Genomic DNA, 17,635 nt, shown 5'->3' on the forward strand with positions numbered 1-17,635 from the left:
GTCTCAACACATTACATTCAAAACTAGTAAACGGGAGCTTCACCCGCAATTCTTCCATAACACAGCTATACATATAAAAACTTTGAAAATCATTTTTCCTATGAAAAACACGATCAGAACGACTGCATGACAACAATTCAACCCGAAACCCAGCCCTGACAATCCTACCCAGATTTACCCTATTAACACTCTCAATGTCAGAAAATAATGAACCACGAATGTGAACATCTCTCTCAACCCAACTATAATCTTCATCACCTTCAACTTGCGATAACAATTTTTCTTTTTTATCACCCATTTTCAGTGAAAAATTCGAAACAGTAGAGGAAAGAGATGGCTTACTAACCTCTGGTACTCATGCTTCTACAAAAATGTGATGCCTCCCACTTAAACAGAGTAAGCAAAAATCCAATCTTCAACCTAAACCACTAATTAAATAAACCTTTCAGTTCCATGAATTGATCCACACCGTTTATTTAACCCACTTACAACGGTTACGAAACAGCTTTGGAAGTTGAACCCACTCATTATGATAACCGCGCACAAAACCCAAGGAAACAAACCGTTTCGAAATATCTTTCCACATCCTTTTACCAAAAATTGAATTGAGTGAGCCATGTTGACCTAGGGGCTCCATATACTGAGCTATAACTCGTCTAAAAGCTCAACCCGTCTCCTCAAGGCCAGGCTAAGCTTAGGGGCTGTGATATGACCAGTAAGATCGGTTACGAGTTATAGCTCGGTAACGTACCAGCCGAGCATTCGTAATAATCGGCATTTATTTCCGTAACGTCGGATATACAATTAATGCTCTTCCCAAGCGTTACATCTCGGAGAAACAGCCCGAACAAGTATAAAAACAAGAGACCAGAATAAGGAAGGTACGCAATCTCTCTAAGAAATCTCTCCACACATATTCTCTTACTGACTTGAGCGTCGGAGTGCCTTTGCAGGTACCCACCCCTCCTGTTCTCCCTTCGTTGAAGAGGTTCGGATCGCATTTCAGGAGTTCACCGACCTCATCAGAAGGACGACCTATATCTCGGCTCAAGCCGGTAAGAACATTACCAATTATTTATTTGGCTGTACAGAGTTTTAGTAGCCTATTGATTAGTTTCTGAACACCAGACCAAAAGTTCCTTCCTTTATGTATAGCTTCACCTTATTAGATGACAACGATGATAAAGATGAAAAATGGTGATGTAATACGGCAACTATTAAAAGCTAATTCAGTTAACAAATTTTAAACCAAATTAGAGAGCACAGTTGCCATGGAGAAAGCTCATTGGTTATATAATAAGTGAAAGGTCTTTTATTTAGTTTAGTTTAGTCACAAATTACTTTTTGATAGTAGGTTAATAGCCTAGTAAGGTGTGCTTAATTGACAACAACCATTATAAATTTCTTGATGTAGCTAATAACCCATGACAAAACTGGTCATCATAATTAAGGGAGTTAATAAATTATTGATTATAAAGCCAAGGCCAAATAGTGATTTTTCTAGGAAACTTATATCTGAAAGCATCAACTTAACTATTACAGTTTATTTTATAGACTATCTCATTATAACTTCAGTGTGATTGCCAATTAAATATAATTGAAGATAGGAAGATCATATTGGTAGTTGAATAATTCATGATGTTAGGAGTAAAAGAAGTTGAACAAAAAATTAGTAAGTTGATCTTTTATTTTATATACAATATAATTTATTGTAAAACCATCTATATCTATGCCTGATAATTCAAGTTATTTTGAAATTTGGTTCTTCGAAGAGCAAAATAAAACAAAAAAAAAACTATACACATACTGTAAGTTACACTTTTAATGATCTAACCATGCAAACCAATTTGTACAAAATATAATGCAAACTTTATTCACATAGCTTAATATTATATATTAATTATTTTTAAATTAGTAGAGCATTAGATAGAAATTGTACACTAAAATAGCATGGCTTCATCAAAAGAGTACACAAAGAGTACACAAACCAACCCAAAGAGCAAATATATTCATAAAGGTACATACAAATTTAACCAAATAAGTAACCAACATGATACAATAACATTAAAAGAATGAACAAAATAAATAATTAGTAACTTGATTTACCCAGCAAGTGGCTCTTGTTCACACCAACCATTGCCTCAATCTTCTCATATGAGATAAACTAAAAAGCATTAAACAGGAAACTGTCACTGAGAAGCAAACTGACAGAGGTCTTGGTATAAAAGCTCAGTTTATACTTGTGGCTAGTTGTTCGCACAGATTGTCATACCGCTTGAAAAATAAAATTCCTTATAATAATAAAGTTCATGCTCAAAAATCAAGATCCTAAAAATTTCAGATTTCAAATTGCACAATGAAATGGCACGACTTCATTATTAACCTAGGTTCTTGTTATTTATGAGTTGTTATCGCCCAATATCGGCTTAAATGAAACAAATCATCTTAAATAATCAAAATCTAAGGAATAAGTATTTATATGTTTCCAAAGGTAAGTTACAAAAAAATGTGATCAACCTAAGGACTAACCATTCTCTAATAAACTATCTATTTATAAACTTTGTTTACAGAAGATGCATCAAACTATAATTGACATACATATATAGAGTTCTACAATAAACTTTCAAATAGGTTCTCATGCAGAAAACAACTAAAGATGACATTAAAACAAAAAGAACATAAAAAAAGAACATTTTCAACTAAGCTGAAAATTCCTTCCTCGGATTTCCCATTAACCGAAGCCTGTGTTTACTAACTACTTAAGCTTCCTTTTCTCAGCACAACCTTTTGATGGCTTGGTTGTAGAGCCCTGAACATCTGGACTATACACCCCACCAATAGTGGCACCTGCATTTGAATCAGCCACAACACCCTTGTCAGGAGTCTCAAGACCGCACTCAAAAATGCTCTCCAAACCTGAATACTACGTGCGTCGCAACACATCTCAAAAAACACAAATCTTAAGAGAGAGGAATTGATAAAATTTGCTCACAGCAGGTACTCTATGCATGTTTCATATGATGTACAAACTTTGGATAAAGACACAACTGCAGTATAATGTACATCAGACTCAGCCTCCTTAGTAAAGAATGCAAGCAATAGATTGAAAACACTTTGGTCAACTCCCTAAGAGGTAGTTATTGAGAAAAATAGTGTGATCACTACAATAACAAAGAAAATACTGAACAACATAACAATTAAAAGAGAGAAAACGCACTACCATATCTATAGATCAAGATAGAGACTCATAAAGGGCTATGAGTGTGTCATCATCGCTGATTTCAACTACATTATACACTTGATCGATTGAGGCGAGATTTTTTTCGTAATGGACAATTTAAACAGAAATTTCTTGTTTACAATGTTATCCAAAACTTTGGGATAGCATGCCACATTTTCTCCTCAATAAATATTAGAAAAAAAGAATCAGTTCATTATTCATTGCTCTCTAATGATTCAGTACAGAAATCATTTTTCACACAAATATTAAACAACTTACACTGAGGTACTAAATCATTTTCTACACAAATATTAAAAAATTATACTGAGGTCTTTGACTTTGCTTGCAAACTTTCCAACAACCAGTTTGGCCTCTTGGTTCCAAATGATTAGGCCAATACAGACAGTACCATCATCAGCAATAACATGAAGACCATACCTGTTAAAAACGTATTATGGAATATATTAGAAAAGTGAGTAATACCCCAAAACAACTTAAATGTATTAAGCCCTTTTAAGTTGGAACGTCTCTACCTCAGAAGAGCATTGAAACCAACCTTACCACAATGCCCACACAAATAACGACCTTTATTCTCCTTCACCTTTCTGGGACAACTCTTGCACGAATTATAATACCAATCATTGCCACCAACTTCAATAAAAATCACAGTGGCTAGTATCCAACATGAAGTTTCTTGCACAAAAAAACACAATAACGCTAGTAGTAGACCCACATGAACAAAGTACGTCATGGTTGAAAAAACAACAATAGAAAAGCTTACATTAGTTTTGTCAAAAACCTCCTCAATAGTAGTTATTTGTAAGGAACCGCCATGCAACTCATCACTAACTAAATTTATGGGATGGCTTTGTATATAATTAATACACTGAGCCTTTAGATCACCTCTCTTTATTAACCTAAAGGACATTAGATAAAATAGGCAAACAATATTACAAAGACATTATAGTGAAATTAATGAAATAATGGAGCTAGTTAAGTGAGGACAGACTACGGATCTTCAACACACCTATACTTTGAATGTAAGAACATTGAAGATCTTAGGGTTAAAAAACAGGAAAGAGGCATAAAGGCTATTTTGATCATTGATTTCATTAAGATAGAAATTAGGCTTAAAGATTTGTGCCATCAAGATAATAGGCTTACCATTATCTTTATCAAATAAGCCAAGGGTTTTGTCAACCAAGTCACCAACGAGGGTGCACTTCATGATGTTTTCCCTAATTTTTTAAGTGGAATAAAATATATGAACAAACAATGTAAACAAAGCCCACCCAAATGATAAATCAATGGTAAATCACAAAACCAAAAAAAGAATTAAAAATAAACAGGAAATGGACTCCAGATCTTCCAAGTGTAGTTTAATGCATTTACTCTCCTCTTTTGATTTTGTAACCAATGGTGTAGCGTCCTCTCTTCCTACAACATGACCCATACAGTCTACAAAAGAGGACACAAAGCAACCCAAAAAACAAAAAGATTCATAAAGATATATACAAATTTAACCAAATAAGTAACCAACATGATACACTAACGTTAAAAGAATGAACAAAATAAATAATCAGTAACCTGATTTACCCAGCAAATGGTTCTTGTTCACACCAATCATTGCCTCAATCTTCTCATAGGAGATAAATTGAAAAGAATTAAACAGAAAACTGTCGCTGGAAAGTAAACTAACAGAGGTCTTGGTATAAAAGCTCAATTTATACTTGTGGCTAGTTATTCGCACAGATTGTCCTATTGCTTGAACAATAAAATTTTTCATTGCATAAAGTTCATGCTCACGAATCAAGGTCCTAAATACCACCATATTTGACTTCGGGATGGAACAGTGTATACGATCACCCTCTGCCAAAAAAAAAAGCAAATAGAATAAACCATAATGAATAAAAAATCCAAAGTGAATCTAATTAGAAAAGTTTAAGGTTTAGTAACTGACCATTTCATCTTGAAGCACCAACTCCATGCTGTAAATCTCTCTTGGGTTCCACTTGATAGGAAACTCGTACAGGCGCATAATCTCGACTTTCAGAGTCTAAGCCAGCTTCATTGGGTTGATATCTGCAATAGCATCCACTTTTTTATTCAGAGCACCAATAGGATTCATGAGAACCACAGCAAAACACAGCAAGGCACAGCTCTATCAAGTACACAAAAGATGTTTTTTTTATAAAATCTATAGAATTTGAATCGTACATATATTCACAAATCCAATTTGAATAGAATAAATAGGCGATACAAAGAACACTGTTCGGAATCCAAACCCTAAACACCACTCTCTCAAAAAGCAAGAAAAGAGTGACAAATTTGAAAGTTAAAACCAATTTCAAAGATTTAATCATACTATACCTCGGATTTTTATCTCTGGATCTGTGGCTCACCGTCATTTGCCAATCAGAAGGTAGCATTTCTTTTATCACTCAATCAAGAAGTCACATTATGCTAATGCACCTCGTCTCGGGATTGCCGTAGCCTAACACCGTAGAAAAAATTCGCATTATGCTAATGCACCTCAGTGACATCTCGTCTCCCCATTTTTCCCAATTCCAGCGCCTGGTGTAGTGTTTCAACCAAAGGTTAAAAAGAAATAACTGATAAATCTTTTTCTTTCCCAATTTAGTTTTAGAATTTTAGAAATAGATGTAATAGTGAAGTTAAAAATAGGTGTCGACGGGCTGGGTAGTAGTCCACTGTTGGTGACTTCCCAACTTTATAATAATAAAAGATAGATTTTGAGTTAAACTAACATACCGTGATACATGCTTATATATTTTAAATTTAGTCACTTTGATTTGTCATTCCAACCTCTCCACCCTATTTTTCTTCAAAGAATCTAACGAGAATCCAGCATGTGGTGTCTAAAAGAACTGTCCATGATAGATGAAAAAGAGGAATGAAAGGCAGCGTCTCTACCAATTTGATAGTGTTGCTTATATTGCTGGATGTATAAATGAATAGGTTAGTGTTTAAAATTCTTATTGATTTTCAATTAGAATAAAAGTTCATTCTTAATGTATTAGTTTTAGAATGATTGTGATAGTATTGATGTAGTTATAGGTAAGAATAGATAGAGTATGATTTTTGGTATATGTTAGACAAAACTATTGAGAATGCTAGATAAGGCTATGACTTGCTATTGGTCAGGATAGATTTCTTATAGATAAGGTTGAATTTGTCTTATATTAGTTTAGAGTTGCTATAGATGTTTTATACTTTGAATTAAAATTCGTAACTAAATTAGTATTTGTCAACAATTAAATTAGTTTTTAAATTTAATGGTTGAATTAAATTAGTTAAATTAGTTTTTATGATGTGAATGATTATTGTAATTGGAGTAGTTATGTATAGCATACTGATTGTGGAAATATTGTAGTGTGATGTAGTTTACTTATTGTATTAAGACCATCAGAAGGTAGTAGGATATGCTTCTTCACGAATGCATCATTCTCTATTTGAAGGCTGCTGGACTATACCACCTAGCTAGGGTCAACAACCATTGGTTTAAGTTCAATGTGTCCCTGATTAGTGTATTCATTAAACAGTAGCGTCCTAAGACGTATATCTTCCATATATCGTTTGGTAAGTGCAGTATTACACTGCAAGATGTGGCATACCAACTTGGCTTTTTGATTGATGGTGAATATGTTAGTTGGTGCCTCACAGATTTTCAACAGCACATTCGTGGTGGGAGACCAGCATGGGTTTAGTTCCAGGAGCTTTTTGGTGAGCTTCTTCTTGTAGAATACATCGACAAGTTTGCTATTGTTTACATATGATTTCAAGAGAGGTTTATGGTGCTCCTCCGGATGTGAGTGAAGATACTATTAAGGTGTATGCTCTGGTATACATCATGATGTTATTTTACTCTCAACTGTTCAAGGATAAGTATGGCGCACGAGTGCACATTAGGTGGTTGCCTTATATAGCAAGGCTCAAAGAGTTTAGGAGATACATCATGATGTTGTTCAGCTATTTTGGGACAAGTCTGGAGCACGAGTACACATTAGGTGGTTGCCTTATGACCCAAGTGAGAAATTTTCTGTCGTAGTCATCTCAACCACCGTGTTCTCATAATTAGACTTGTCATATAAAGTCACAGTGAAGCACCTATAAGCCTTTTTATTTGCCTCTATTGCTTTGATCAGATGTTGACAAAACTGGTGACCCATCCCAACTGTGACTCAACATTTCTTCCCTAGCGCACAAATATTTCAACATCTCTTGACCAACGAGGTGATTCGAAGCTTCTTTGTGCCTTTCAAAATCGAGTAAAGACACTTTGAGATGTTTGTGGTCATGTGTCCAAATCTCCTCCCACTATTCTAATGTTGGGTCCACTTCTCATATTCCATTCTGTTGGCTCAATTGCACATCACCGAGTTCTAAATTTGTAAAATATTAAACTGATAGTCACTCTATCTCAGTCTTTGAATATGCAGCATAAACTAGGAATTTCATAACATCTTTGCATTTGAAACTTAAAGAAAAGCTTACTACAAAAGATATGATATACACTAGGTAGGAGCCAACCATCATCAGGAGCCTTTAAAGAAACTTTGATCACATTGTGTCTATCAGATATCACAAGTATTTCCTGTTGTGGTGTCACGTACTACCACAGACTGGACATGAAAAAGGACTAAGATTCTACATTTTCTCCCTCAACATGTACAAAAGCGATTGAGATGATGTTAGAGTTCTCATCTTGTGCAATCGCCATCAGCAATGTCCCGTTGTACTTATACCTTCTAACCTAAGTACATTTCCTCTGCAAAGTACCCTTCTTCTGCTAGTGGATAATCTGAATCAACCAATTACAATTTTTCCAAACTCTTTATATTTTTCTTTGGTACTTAATGTAATATGACTCTAACACACGATACTCAACCATACGAAGAATGTTATAATTCTTGACACTTAGCACAGGTTCCTCTTTGCTAGAGAATAATTAATCAAGTTAAAACTCATTTGGATTTGACAACATCTTGCGAATCCACATATCATAAACGAGACTCCATGTCCAGATATTCTTGATATGTCATTGCCTCCAAGTTTAAAGTTGAAAAGTGAGGCGGGTATTACTGTGTTCTGAAACTTGACGATTTACTATAAATTCATACTAAATCAGTTTACGTTAAATTAATTTTTATAAGAAAAATTATAAAAGAAAAGTCAAAATAGGACAATTGGGTAATATTAAATGTGAAATAATTTAATATAGTGATTTACCCTATAATTTATCAATATGCTTACCAATATTTTTTAAAGAGAGAAAGATAGAGAATTAACTTTTATTTAGTCAATATTATTCAATTTTTTTAATTCTAAAATTCTCTTTGTTTTTATAATTTAAGGTATAAAATTAGTTTATAATATAGGATTTAAAATTTAAAATAAATAAAATAATTTTAAAAATATTAACTGATGTTGACGGAAAAAAGTTGGTTTCTTAACATTATTCTTTTTAAAAAAATTAGTCAAAAATACATGTTTGTTGTAGATTTTAAAAGATGAAGTTTGAATTTTTTGTGTAATTATTCATATGCAAATTTTAGAAAGCATTATATTGATGCAAAAACAAAGAAAAAAATTAACTAAAGCCAAATCTTTCAAAATTTTCGCATAAAAATATGGTCCAAAAACCATCACAAAAACTTCTAGGTCCAATTGTTGAATTTATTATGATAAATAAATAATAATATTTTAACTTCTGTTTGGTGACTTATCATTTGAACATAATTAATTCATACTTATTGTACTGTATATATTTACAAAATATTTGCTTAATATATCCGCACAACGTGTGAATTTCTTTCTAGTTTTTAATAATTTGAAACGCAAATATTGGGTAATGCTACCGTGATGAGAGCAAATTTTTTTGGCATGTAAAAAACTGATGTATTTTTGTTGCATGGGTGATGCGTATGAGTACTGTGGCCACACGCGCAGACAATTTCTGTCACATGTCAGAGGCTACATGTACGATTTAGGAGAGTGATTGGGTAAAATAGATTAATGTAACCATAATGTTTATGATTATGTTTATTAGACTTTTTGATGGGCTAGCCAAATTATTTTTATGTGTGGGCTAAATTTCAATGTTAATTTATGGACAAAAACTTATTCGACTTATATTGTCACGACAATACAAAAATTGGTTGCTTAAAAGATAACTATTTGTAACATATGAATAATGTGTAATGATACAAAAAGTTTTTATATTACAAACAAACAGCGTAGGATTAATTTGTTATTGAATAATTTATTATTTATAAAGCAACGATATATATTTTTTTTAAAGAAAGTTATGATAAAGAATTTAAATAGGTATTTAAAATAAGTTTTTAAATGTATTTTATTTTAGTCAGAATTTTGAGTTTGGATTTAGTCTAAATATTTTTTTGGTCCATGAAATAATTAAAAGTAGGTTTGGTCGAATAAAAAATAATAATAACAATAACAGATAAAATCGAAGGTTTACGAGATTTTCTATATATACAAGTCTTTTTGGTATACAAGTCTATACAAATTAATCTAAATCCAACAAAAACAACCCTCAATTTAGATAGCGTGTAACACGCGCTTCCTCAACTTTGAATACCATGAAATGAGAAACGGTTCTTCTTCAACGTTTGTATTCTACGTTCTTCCTCCTCCTCATTCTCCTTCTTCTTTGTATTTTTCCTCCTTTTTCTTCGCATTCCTTCTTCTTCTTCTTCGCATGTTTCATCTTCATCGTGGTTCTTTTTATTGTTGTTATTATTGCAGCATATTTTTCCTCCTCCTCTTTCTATTGATTTTGCAACATTATGTATTTTTTTCTTCTTTGTTTGATTTTTTCTCCCAAAAAGAATTATAAGAAAACGAAATAGGAATATGAGAAAGAAGAAGCAGTAGAAGATGAGGAGGAGGAAGAGAAAAAGTTTTGAATTATACAGAACTTATCAGAATAAAAATACACCCAAAATTCTTAAAATACACCCAAATATTTTCGTGTTACACCCAAATATCTTCGTGTTTCACCCAAATTTGCTGCAAATATAGAAAAATATTTCCTCTAATGTTGCATTTTTTTTCTTCTTCTTCTTTTTCTTATTTTTTTCTTCTTCTTCTTTTCCTTATTTTTTTCTTTCTTTTAGTTAAATGAACGTAAGTTCATACTCTTTCAAATAATTTTGCAGCATTATGTGTTTTTTCTTCTTCTTTGTTTGATTTTTTTGTTTTTATTCTTGTTAAAAGAGTAAAACAAAAAAAAAACTTGAGAAGGAAAAAAAAAGATGAATAAGAAAAAAAAGAAGAAGAAGATGGTGATGATGATGAAAAAAGAAGAAGCAGCAGAAGATAATGAGGAGGAAAATGAAGATTTTGAACTTATCAAAATAAAAATACACCCAAAATTCTTAAAATACACCCAAATATTTTCGTGTTACACCTAAATTTGCTACAAATACAGAAAAAATTTTCCTCTAATACTACATTTTTTCATCTGAATTGAACCACACCTCAGCCACTTGATTGGATTCAAAACAATAATCAATTTCATTCTAGTTCAATTGACAATCTGAATGTGAATTATTCATTATCTTCAACAACAAGATAACTGATGATGGAGGAAAAAGAGAAAAAAAAAGGAGAAAAAGAAATTCCAATGAAAAAAGAAGGAAGAAGATGAGGAGGAGGAAGAGGTGGTGTTGATAACAACGATAACGAAGAACGTGCAATAACAAGAAGAAGAAGAAGAATATGCAGTAACGGTACGAAGTGCGTGAATATAAATGACTTGTAAAGACTTGTATGAAAAAAACGCATGTATGTGGAGAATAATTGTTTTAATAATTGCCCAATTTTTTCTCTTTCCCAAATTTTCGTCTAATTTAAATCTCACTTTTTTTTTGTATATCTTTTTCTTTGGGTTTTGAATTTACGTGCAAATATATTGAACCTTTTGAAAATATGATTTTAATTTTGATACGTTGATAATGTAAATATTTTACACTATAGTATAATTATGTTTATTTTTTGGATGACTATTCACATAATCAATATAAAATATAGTTATTTTTACTGATATGATCTTACGTAATTAAATGAACGTATAAAATTATTTTACACTGACAGTGTATCAAATTATAAAAATATTCGTAAAAAATTTTTGATTAATTAAATATCATATTTTAAAACTTATTTCTCCATGATTTATGAATTAAACATTATAAAAATTCCTTTACCTAGTCAGTAAAATTAATTTTAAATACCTGTTTAAATTCCTTATAATGATGACTTACTTTAAAAATATATTTTTTGGTACTGTAAATAATAAATAAAAAATAATAAAATAAAATAAAATAGATTTAAAAATTTATTTTAAATATCTATTTAAATTCCTTATCATGACTTTCTTTGAAAAAAATTATATATCCTTGCTTTATAAATAATAAATTATTCGACAACAAATTAATCTTACGTTTCTTTGTTTATAATATTAAAACTTATATCATTGTATATTATTCATATATTATAAATACAAGGTTGTTTTTCAAGAAATCAATTTTTGTATTGTCATGAAATGTTAATTAAATAAGTTATTTTCCATAAACTCACATTGAAAATGTAGCCCATACTTACAAAATAATTTGGCTAGCTAATTAAAAAGCCCAATAAACATAATCACAAACATTAAAACGATATTGATATTTTCTACTTAATCACTTTTCTACACCCAACATATAGTTTTTAATTGTGTGACAGAATTACAGAAATTATCTACGCGTGTGGTCACATTCATCATCCATCTAACGACACCACATCAATTCTTCACATGCTGAAAAAAATTACTTTCATCACCGTAACATTACTCTTGATTGTTTGCACTATATTTGTTTCTTCCTAGACTTTGTTGGTTTGGCATATCTTATCAGTTATCTCTAATTTATGATGTTGGATTTGCTGGAAGAAATTGCACGCGACCATATTTCTTTTTGTAATTATTTTTCTCAAGTTGGGACAAAAAAGATTACATGAATACTTTCCAGTTCAGCCAAAGAAAATAAAGCTCCCTATCAATTAGACTCCACAAACACAAATTCTGCCTCATTTATTTCTAAAATGAAATCTATTAATCTAATAACCTAGTGGATTCGAAGAGACCTTAAGATGCTCGTAAGCATAATTCAGACCATGGTGTATCCATTACCAAGTTGCTATTCCTGGTGTTGAGGATCATATGGCCTCTTAAACAAACTGCAACAGTTCGATCCACAAAAATAGACACACACACTGATCCTTAATTCTTCATTAAAATTTGCAAACCAGGTAAAAATATGGAAATGGTATTAACTCAGCTATTTAGATTCAAGATGCACATTCAACGGGTAATAACAGAAATTTAGCAGCTAATTGGTTTGGCCGTTTCTATTTTCATTGATTGAAAATGAAAATAAAATATAAAAATATATTTAGTTAAGTATTTTAATATTATTTTAAGTGAAAATATAAAAAAAAATTCAAAATTAAAAATGATATTTCTTTTTTATCTTTCTCAGTTAAAAATTATAAAAATATTTTTAATAAAAACGCAGTGTTTTCAATTGAGGTTTCAGAATTTACCGTGTTCGATCCTTTACCTTTCCCTTTGTATCTCACCCGTGAGAACACAACTCTCAGTCACTTATCATGAAAAACATAAAGCCTCCAACTCTTTTTTTTTTTTTTTTTTCATTCTCTTCCCTTCATTTCTTCCGATAGTTCTTCTAACTTTGGTAGCTCTCTTGCATTTTCTTCTATTAACTTTTTCATTCTCTCTTTTCTATTTAAAAATGAAAGATCTCTTTTAAATTTTTTTTTTGTTTTTGGCTAAAAATTTCTGCTATTTTTTTAAATTAGATTTTAATATGGTATCAAATTTGAGTTCTAAAACAAGTGCATTCATCTCCTCTTTCAATTTCTACTCGCATTGCTAATTCTGTAAACTCCGCAAAAATCAGTAAATGTTTAGTTAATAAATTGAATTTTAATTAGAAAAATTAAAAATGCAAAACTAATATCAAAATATGATAGAACTCTTCGAAACGAGAATTTTGACACCAATTTCAAAAAATTTGGCCTAAAATTAAACTAAAAAAACCGAACCGATTGAATCAGGCCCAAATTGAGACCGTAGACCCAACCGTCCTAGTATATAAATGAGCTAGAGCTCATTTTCTTCCTTAGAACACAACAGAAGCAGCGTAGATGCAGGGAAAAGAAGAGAAGGGTACGAAACCCTTGTTTCAATTTTCGAACGCCGTAACTTTTCCGTTCGAGCTCCAATCGCCGTACCGTTCACGGCCACACGTCCAGCGCGTCGAGCTCTACATTTTTGTCGGATCAATTTCACCGGTAAACTTCATTTTTGTTTCAGAATCTCTACCCCCTTTCTTATGGTGAAATTGAACCCTTGTGATGAAATCTTGCCCAATTTAGTGTTCTAGGTTCGATTTAGCTTGCGGAGCTTATTGGGTTTGAGTTGCTACGCGTATAGGTGTGGTAAGGATTACCTAAACCCTAATCCAATTTTGATTTTATTAGGTAAAATCTGAATTTGGAATATATATGTGTATTAGGTGTGAATTAAGTTTATATACATGCATTGGAATTGAGAAGTGAGCATTTGGAGGCTTGGGGGTGATTGAAGCTAAGCTTGTGGCTGGTTACTCTAAGCTTGAGGGGATGTGTTGTAGCTTGTGAGGCTGCCTTGGATTAAATAAAGTGATCGGTCAAGGTATGGTTTAGGTTTCGCGCGTTTAACGTATAAGGTTTTTGTGAAAACTTAGGCTAGGAACCATATGATAAGTTGAAAAGGATTTTATGTATTAAATGGTTAGCTTTGTGATGTTGATGGTAAATTGATGATTAGGCTTGTGTAGAAATTAATGGTAATGAGATGAATGGAATTGATGAGAACGTGTTATTGGAATTAATAATGGTGAATTAATGATGTTGTTGGTATATGTCAATGAGATTTTGTGGTTATAACTTGTTGATTGGTTAACGATGATTTATGGGTTGTTATTAATGAATTTAAAGAAGTAAATTAATGAAATTTTAAAGTTGTAGCTTGTGGTTGGAATGGAGAATGTTAGAATTAATGTGTGGATTTTATGGAATGGTGTGTATTAATGTGCTAGTGGTTGGTGTTAGTGAAAAGGGACTTGATACGTGAAAAATTTGCAGGTTTTGTGGGTAAGGAATGTGAATTTGGTAAAAACTGGGATTTGGAATATTTTGATAAAAAGTGAATTTTGGTGAGTTTTGTTAGTCCATAATTTACTTTACAAATTTTTTATAAGGATGGGGTTTGTTTCAATTTAAAGAAGGTTTTAAAAGCTTGAGATTGATATAAAGTTTGCGGAAAATCGAATTTTGTAGAGGTAGTTATGGACGCCAAAAATTCAGTGCGTAAAACTGAATTTTAAAATGTTGCACTAGAACCAGATTTTCTGATGTGTGCCCACGCACACAGCTGTACGCACGCACCCAATAGAAGCAAAAAATTTATCTGTGCACACGCACACCTGGTGTTTTTCATAAAAGTGTGCGTACGCACGCACACACCAGGATAGGCCTTCTGTTGGTGGCACTAGCACAGGTGAGGCGCATGCACAACGAGTGATGTGTGCGTACGCACGTATTTGTGCGCACGCACACGTTTTGCTTTCCTTCTGAGTTGTGCGCACACACAGCTGTGTGCGTACGCACACACTCTGTTTTTCAGCACCTGTGTTTTTCTGTTCCAAACATGATTTATAACTTCCAAACCCCTATTTTTGCCCTGTTAATCCTAGATTTTACTAGTGAGCTTAGTAATTAACGGAAGGTAGGAATTTGGGATAACTTGGGAATGAAGTAAGAGGTAAAATAATGAGTTATACGAAGGAGACGAGAATGTTAAATGAAGTATGTCATGGCTTTGATGAATGATTAAATAATTATTATAAATATGAAATGGCTTATGAGTGATATCTGAGATACGAGTTTTCCCAGGTAACAGAATCGTAGCTCACCACAACGTGTTCCAGGTTGAATCTCGATAATCTGTTGACCCTACGTCGTAAGGGTGACCGGGCACGTATAAATTCTCGGGTATGGATAGCTCCCATTGAGTGATTTATGAATGAATGTTTGAATGATGAATGAATATGAAATCTATGCACAGACTCATGGGGATGCATGACAGGAGACAGTCTAAGGTTTTCAGACTTGTCGGGTTGGTTGGATAACCGACAGATGAGTCTCATCAGCCATAGGACAGGCATACATCATATGCATTTGTCTGTTTTGTTTGCTATTCATTATTTGGTATTACCTAACTGAATATATATATATATATATATATATATATATATATATATATATATATATATATATATATCCTGCTACCTGGTATACTTGCTACTTGTACTATCTGTTTCTTATTTGTGCGTGAACTTGTTTGACTGCTTGTCTCTGCTGAATAATTATGGATGATGGAGGAACGGAGGAAGGTTGAACTGGTCAGGCGTTAGATGTTAGGTTTTAAAGCAAATAAGTATAGGGTACTTAGATTACCTACCCCTTTTTATGGCTTCTGCTTAGAGTTTAAGTTTTATAACTGTATGTTGGAGTTCTATGATTGCCTCTGACATTCCCAGGACCTTATTTATTATATGCGTGGCACCTTTACCATGCTGAGAACCTCCAGTTCTCACCCCATACTGTGTTGTTGATTTCAGATGCAGGTCGAGAGGCTCCTCGCTAGGCGTCTGGATTCCTGAAGCGGAGTAGTCCCTGGGATATTTTGGTTTATCAGCTTATGTATAATTGTACTTAATTACTTAACTTTGTCTCCAAGAAACTTGATTATTTTGTTCCTCTTAGAGATTACAGGAGAGTTAGGATTTTATTTTTATATTTTGGGTATTCTGGGATACTTGTGTATGTATATATATATATATATATATTCTCCGGTCAGCCTTGGCTTCGCAGGCTGAGTCAAGAGCTAATTCCACTGTATTCTTGGCTCTCTTTTACTCTTTCGCTTATTCACAACTCTAGCCCTTAGGTTTCTTAGCACGCAAGTAATTTCGTTTTCTGAGTGTTGCGCTTTTTATTTTGCACTTTTTTTTACCCATTTTTCAAGACTGCTAGATACTATAATTTTTGTTATATATTATTATATCTATTTTATTTTAGAGGTCGTAGCGTCTCGCCACCTCTATTTTACATCTTAGGTGTAAAACTCTGAATGGTAGAATATTACAAATTCGTCCTCATCCATCTTCTCTTTCAATCTCTACTCAGCATTGCCAATTCGCCCTCTACTAATTGTCTATTCTACTATTGTCTATTCGCCGTTAGCTTTCTTCCATTCTCTTCCACTAGCTTTTCATTCATTCAAAAGTAAAAGAGCTTTTTAAAATTTTATTTTGCTGTGCTTAAAAATTTTTACTATTTTATTTTTGTAAATTAGATTTTAATATTAAATAGTCTGAAATTTGAGTTTAATTTTTTTTGTTATATTCAACTATTTTTTGTTATATTCAGCTTTTTTTTTTTTTAATATCAAGCTCCTTCGATGTATTTTTCAATTTGATGAAAATATGATCATTTTTCTATTTGTGTATTTTTTACTTTTTTTTTCTAGTGCATTTTTTTGTGCTTTTTCTTTAATTCAAAGTCTCTACCGATGATAAAAGAAACAAATATCTAAAAGAGTAAATTCAACAATAATCGACAAAAAGCATAAGATTCATTATTATGTGTATTTAATATAAAGACTCATTTATATTCTTATTCAACAAGTATAATTATCTGTGCCATGCACGTGATAAAATTGAAATTATAATTTTAAATTATTTTTTTAAAATTAATTTGAATTATAATTAATAAAAAAGTAACATGTTATGTATTGTTTGTTTTTTTTTTAATTTAGTGTTAATTGGATTAACTCTAAAATAGTTATTAATCGGTTTTAATAATCTACTTTCTTCAATAAATCTGGCATATATACTGAATATGATCATAAATAATATAGTAATAGTTAAATCCACCAATAAATATATTGGTTATTATCACACTATAAAATAAATTAAATATAAAGGCTATTAGCACTTATAAATCTATAAAATCGCACTGTCTTTGATTTGCGTGCAAGGGTTCACTTATCAAATAAACTTAAAATATGAACCAAAAATATTTATAAATTGGACCTAGCATCACTTGAAAGAATAATGGAAAATAATCAACTTACCTTATCATCCATGAGAACCATTTCTATGTAAGTCGTCTTGTTCTTGTCAAATTTATATGAAACTTTCCATAACCTTATATATTAATTTTGTTAAATAATTATATATATATATATATATATATATATAT

The 17,635-nt window shown here is 31.9% G+C and overlaps 2 long non-coding RNA genes across 12 annotated transcripts; one reads left to right on the forward strand and one right to left on the reverse strand.

Annotated features, from left to right (window-relative positions):
- Positions 1-2,518: 2,518 nt before the first annotated feature.
- LOC130941250 (uncharacterized) lies at positions 2,519-6,279 on the reverse strand. 11 transcript variants are annotated; one of them, XR_009070604.1, is made up of 6 exons: positions 5,993-6,279; positions 5,591-5,794; positions 5,181-5,302; positions 3,754-5,089; positions 3,500-3,658; positions 2,519-2,847 (listed from the first exon to the last, which is right to left on the reverse strand). It is a non-coding gene; the product is annotated as an uncharacterized LOC130941250 (long non-coding RNA). The 11 variants fall into 11 exon arrangements; XR_009070600.1 differs by having other exon boundaries at positions 2,521-2,847; positions 3,777-5,089; XR_009070596.1 differs by having other exon boundaries at positions 2,522-2,847; positions 3,500-5,089.
- Positions 6,280-13,460: 7,181 nt separating this feature from the next.
- LOC130940380 (uncharacterized) lies at positions 13,461-16,147 on the forward strand. The gene is made up of 5 exons (XR_009070294.1): positions 13,461-13,618; positions 13,703-13,765; positions 13,843-14,000; positions 15,263-15,361; positions 15,991-16,147. It is a non-coding gene; the product is annotated as an uncharacterized LOC130940380 (long non-coding RNA).
- The last annotated feature ends 1,488 nt before the right edge of the window (positions 16,148-17,635 follow it).

This window comes from Arachis stenosperma, chromosome 7 (genome assembly GCF_014773155.1).
Source record: "Arachis stenosperma cultivar V10309 chromosome 7, arast.V10309.gnm1.PFL2, whole genome shotgun sequence".
Taxonomy (NCBI): Eukaryota; Viridiplantae; Streptophyta; class Magnoliopsida; order Fabales; family Fabaceae; genus Arachis; species Arachis stenosperma.